This window comes from Cryptomeria japonica, chromosome 11, assembly GCF_030272615.1.
Source record: "Cryptomeria japonica chromosome 11, Sugi_1.0, whole genome shotgun sequence".
Classification (NCBI taxonomy): Eukaryota; Viridiplantae; Streptophyta; class Pinopsida; order Cupressales; family Cupressaceae; genus Cryptomeria; species Cryptomeria japonica.
In genome coordinates, this window is record NC_081415.1 from 57222838 (window position 1) to 57229213 (window position 6376).

Here is a 6376-nt window from a genome sequence, read left to right on the forward strand (position 1 = left end):
CTATATCGGTAGATAAGTTAAGTCATTACTTAATCGACAAGCATTAAATGTGGTAGTTGCAGATAATGACATTATAAAGCAAGTGTTTTGGCTCCATTTTCATTCACCGAGCATTCAAACTTTTGAGAGCGCAAAAATTTCCGAGCGAAGGCACCCTTAGCGAAGCAATTCTTCAAGCAATCATTCCTTAAGGCAGATAAAGGTATTTATAACCATGGCTTCTTCATCTACTCCTGAATTCATTGCAAACCCTACTATCTTTGAGGTAGTTAAGCGCCCTAGACTCGTCTTCAAATTGGTTCCCGAAATTGCTAAGAAAGATGATAACATTGGTGCATTCTCTAAAATCCCTAAGGGAGTAGTTTATGCTAAAGACTCTAGAATGTATATACATTGTCATATAGAGGAATTGGGTGATGATGAAATAAAAAACATGTATAAATCTGTAATTTGTGATGAATCCAAAAATGTCAAAATTGAACACAAGATAATAGAAACCCTAGGTTTTACAGAAATTCTTAGTATCCTAGATTTTCCCAAGGATATCATAAGAATTGTGCTAAGCAGGGTTCATGGTGAATTCTTTTGGTTGGACTCTATTCACAAGATTACTAAGGAAGCTGTCAAAGCTATAATAGGGTTACCTTCCACTAGTAACAGACCTAACAAAACCAAGAGAGTCTCAAATGACACAGTGATAGACCTAACTAGTGCAACATTTGACAAGAGATCACTAAGGGTAAACGATGTAACAAATATCAATGTCAAATTTATCAGTATGATCTTAGGCTACAAAACTACACATGCAAATAGGTTAAACTTAGTCTCTAGCCTATGCATTAAAAGTGCCTATGATATGGTAAAAGATAATGCAAGAATAGATGTGTGTGAATGACTTAAAGATGAACTGATTGATAATTTGGGAAAGATAAAGAAAGACAAAAAGGGAACATTCAGATTTGGAAACCTACTTGTTTGTTTGATGCTGTACATAACCAAACAAGTACCCGGTATTGGTATTAGAAATTTTGGTTTTGATATACCGGTAGGCAAACAATTGTTAGATTTACTGAACAACATGGGAGAGAATAGGGAAAAGAACATAAATGAGTATTTTTAGGCATTGAAGGCCCGAATGAAAACTAGAGTTAGATTGTCACAAGCAATTGTGGACAAATATAAGGATGAAATCTGTTTTGTAATAAAGAAGGATGAAATTTGGATGGAGGTAGTTATTCCTAGAACCATCCGGGTAACTAAAATGGGGTAAGAAACTGATGACAACATAATAGAAACTTATGCAAAAGCCCTCCTAGAAGCTCCAAAGGAACCTGCAGAAAAAGTTTTTTGCAGTGCTGAAACAATAGAAAGCCAAATTCAATCAAGAAAAAGGGTTAAGAAGGTTGAGGCAACTGTTAGAAAAGGAACTCCACATGAAAAAGCTATCAAGGAAGATGTATTAAGACAAACCGGTATTAAGGAGAATGAACTAGAAGAACTTCAACTGGAAGTTCATTTGTCACCGGTTGCAACTTCCTTTGAGAGTGACATACCAGCTAAATTCAAAAGAGTTGAAAGAAAGAGAAAAACTTCACCGGTACCCTCACCTTCTCCTAGAAAAATAAGACAAAAGCAACAAGCGGTGAGGCCCCCAGCAAAGAAATTGACTCCAAAGAAAAAGAAGATGACCCCTAAGAAGAAGACTCAACAAACTATTGCTCCCGTTGATAAACTTCTCAATGAAATAATAGAGTATGGAAAGTTGAAAAACATTAACAAATTATATGACACACTATCGACCGATGATAAGGAGAAAGTAGAGAACAGTGTAATCTTACACTTAGATATTTACAATAACTTTTTGATGCAAGTTGTTGATGAAATATCGACAGATCTGTATAATAGACTAGAAGCTAGAAGTCTAGCTATTGTTGAGCTTGATAAGAAATTAAATATTGAAAAACTACTTGTTGTACATCCTGTCAACTCACCTGAAGAGATAGATCAATTGATCTCTGAGGCTAATCGGTCAGTATTTTCAACTGCTCACCGACATGTAGCATTGATGGTAGGTAGAGTGAATGAGGTAACATAAGAAACAACTGATGCATGGGATATATTCTTTGTAGAGAAGGAGAAATAGGAAGAGTATCGAAGCCCTAAAACCATCAAGATATATCAAAAGGATAAGGGAAAAGGTAAGGTTGGTGGAACACCCAGTATAAAAATAACAAACAACTTATCCCCACCACCTCTAGATACTCCATCGGTAGTTACTACTGACAATCAACCAGCTACTAAGAGTATGGAAACACCACACGAGGATACAAATCCTGATTCTGAGGTGTTATATAAAATGAACATTGACACTCACAAAGTCAATATTGTGGTGGATAAAGAATCAACTGGGAAATCAGATGTGGCAATAGAGCAACTGACAGAAAATATTACAGTGACCGCAAACACTGCCAAGGGACACTTTTGAGTATCTCAGAAGTAAGTTAGGTGTCCTACCCCTATTTTCTACTCATTGATCGAGTTCGGTGAAAGCATCAATTCGATGACTCTACATAATATCTTTTAGAAGTTGATGCTGATTTACACACTTTAGGATGTTTTCTAAAGGTGTGCAGGAAACAATATAGGGAATAGGAATTGAAGACAAAATGCTTTGACCAAGACTAAGTTGACACATAACAACAGGAAATCACTTCATATGGGAGAAATTATGTTTTAGTTCTTTACTTTTTGGCATTGTTGTCAAAGGGGGAGAAGACTAGAGAAAAGGAGTGGAAACTAATGTATGGGGGAGAAGACTGATGATAGGGGGAGAGCATTTCAGTATTTCAGAATCTCATAGCAATCCGAACCAATTAGGTCAAATCAATTGCTTTTGCCATCAATGCCAAAGGGGGAGATTATTGGTATTATAACAGACAAGGAGAGATTGTGGGCATTTCAATAAGGATATTGAGAAGGTTGTTGATGATTATGGATATAACTAATTAAGGATGTTTATTGTCTTAATATTATTATTTTGTCATTGATGTCAAGAAATTGATTTTCTAATTCAATATGATGTTGCCATATCTTGAGAAGTATGATTTGATGAGTATAAAGATGTCGGTAAAAGACATAGAAAGAATATGATGAATAAGGGGAGGAATAAGTTATTCAATGTGCAAATATTACCGAGTTAGACAATGATGAGATCATGATGTTTAGATTGTTTTGATATCATACATATGTTATTGATTGTAAGGTTAATAATATACTATGTTACCGAGCAAAGAACCTAGTCGGTAAACCCTAAGGAACCTAGTCGGTAAACCCTAAGGTTATCACTATCGTTTAATGAAGGAAGAATGTCTACCGAGTTGCAACCGAGTAATAACAAAATGCATTGAATGAATAAAAACATTATTTAATGAAGCTAATGAGCTGGCTATGATTAAATGATTGGTATGTCGTGAATGAAGTTTGTTAAAGAATCTATGGCAAAGGAAATTCGGCAAGAAGATTTACAACTTAGATTGAACCACAATACCCTAGCACAAGTTCCAAGAAATGTATGCAAGTTCCAAGGTGAGGTAAAACATTTTAAGATTGAAGGATACATTGAACCTAGTCAAGTTTGAAGATCTGATGGCTATGATTGATCATGGGAAATGTGATCAAGGAGATTAAGTGGTTGGCGAATTGTTTATAAATAAGGAACTGTTGATAAGCAATGTATGCGGGCAAGTGTATGCACAAGGATGCTACATAGTGATTACCGAGCACTGAAGCTTGAAGACTTGTTTGAATAACAGAGTATAGAGCCCAGCAGATGGACAAGATTAGTCCTATTGTATTGAGCAAATAAGAATCTGCTTTAGCATTTTAGATGTGAAGTTGCAGATAGATTTTTATCATAGTTATTTTGTGAAGTGATAGAAAATCTCTTAATCAAGTGGACTTAATAGTCTTATTTGTAAAACCCTCTAGCAAGGTGACATTCTGATTGAGTGTTTGAAATCCTTTAACAAGGTCACTTCTAACAAGGTGAAGATCCTAACAGATCTGAGGGAAATCCCTTAACTAGGTCACATCTAGCAATGTGTTTGTAATCTTTAACAAGATTTTCTTTTAACCAGGCATACTCTAGAAGAGTATATTTCTTAGTGGGTCCAAAATCCCACAATGGTTTTTCCCTATTTGGTTTTCCACGTTAAATCTGGTGTTATGAGTGTTATGATGTTTATATGCTTTTGAGTTTGCATGTTTAGTAGTTTTGGTTATATTACTGAAGTATATGTTACCGAGGTTGAATATGTTGTTTTTATGGAAGATTAAGTTTGTATGATTCACCCCCCCTCTCATCTTATTAGCTTGGCATTTGTACTTACATTAAGTATCAAAAATATCAATTGGTATCAGAGCTTTGGACTCTGAAAGAAAAATTTTAAAGGTACTTGAGGCAAAGATCCAAAGATGTATAAGAGGGATGCACCGAAGCTGAACAAGTCAAGTTTCTCTACATGGCAGAAAAGGATGAAGCTGCACATATCAGGAGTTGGAGAATATGCTGTATATTATCTGGAGAATGATTTCATCACACCGAGCACCTATCCATTGACAATGGAAGAGATAAAGGCAAAGAAAGAACATATTCAAGTAATGATTGAAATAACATCTGCATTGACCGATTCAAAGTTTAATGATCTAGAAGGCTGCAATGATGCAAAGGCAATGTGGGACAAGCTCATATCTGTGTATGGTGGAGATGAACATGTTCAAAGAGAAAAAGTGGATAGTCTAAGAGGACAAATTGAATCTATGAGGATGAATGAAGGTGAGAACATAACCTAGTACAGTACAAGACTAAAGGAGATTGTCAATCAAATCAAAGGAGCAGGTGGAACTATTGAAGAAAAGGATATAACAAGTAAGTTGTTAAGAACCCTTCTACTAGCTTATGCAATCTGAGTGTCTGCAATCAATGAATTGAGGTCTGTACCCAATATGCTAGTTTCTTTAGATGCTACTATTGGTAAGCTACATGCATTTGAGTTAAGTAAATTTGATAACAATGGGTCATCGGTAAATGAAGTTGAATATGCATTTAGTTCTTTTCATATTGGTGAATCTGATGATTACAATGATAGAATGAGTAAGTACACTAAAGGGGATCACAGTGGAGCAACTGAAATATTTCACAAGAACATGGAGGAAGTACACATACTGTATGAGGAAATCAGAAAGCAAGAAGAGTTTAAAGCACTATTAGCCAGAAGGTTACCGAGAGGCAAAGGTAAGTATAAAGGAAAACTACCTTTGAAATGTTTCAATTGTGATAAGATAGGACATATGGCTTCTAACTATCCTGACAAAGATTCTACTGAAAAGAGAGATTATCGAGATGATAGACAGAAAGATAATCATTACAAAGGACACCAAGACTTCAGAAGAAGAGATAGAAAGTCATGCTTAATAGCCAATGAGGAATCCAATGATGATAAATCAGATGAAACTGATACAGAGGAAGTAGTTTATGTGGCTATCAAATATGGATCAGATGAAGAAAGGTATGAAGAAAAATCCCTAATATCTCACATAAATACTAATGATTCTTGGATCATAGATAGTGGATGCTCACATCACATGATAGGTGATAAACACAAGTTTGTTATGTTAGAAGACTATGATGGAGGCTATGTAAGATTTGGTAATGATGCACCATGTCCGGTAAAAGGTAAAGGATCTATAACACTTCTTGACAATGCAAGATGCAATGATGTTTATTGGGTTGAAAGTTTGAAATACAATTTGTTGAGTGTAGCACAGCTAAACAATACAGGATACCAAATAGAATTTCAGAAAGGAATTGTCAAAGTTCATGACAAGCATGGGAAGTTAGCGGCTACCGAGACATAAACAAAAGGTAACACATTTCACCTTGACTCAACTCAAAATAAATGTTTGTATGCAAAGATAGATGATACTTGGTTATGGCATAAAAGGTTTTGTCATGTAAATTTTGATAATTTGATAAAAATAAGCAAGAAGCACCGAGTAAGAGGTCTACCGAGTCTTGAAAAACTTGAGAATGCTATGTGCCGAGGATGCCAGATGGGTAAAATGACAAGATCAAGCTTTACAAGTAAGTCCTACACTTCCAAGGGAATTTTGGATCTTGTGCACACTAATCTTTGTGGTCCTATGAAAGTTCAAAGTTATTATGGTGATAAATATTTCATATTATTTGTGGATGATTATTCAAGGATGATGTCAGTTATGTTTTTAAAAGAAAAATCATAAGCTTTTCAAATGTTTAAATGGTACAAGGAAAGAGTTGAAAATGAAACAGGAAGACAACTGAAATGTCTTAGATCAG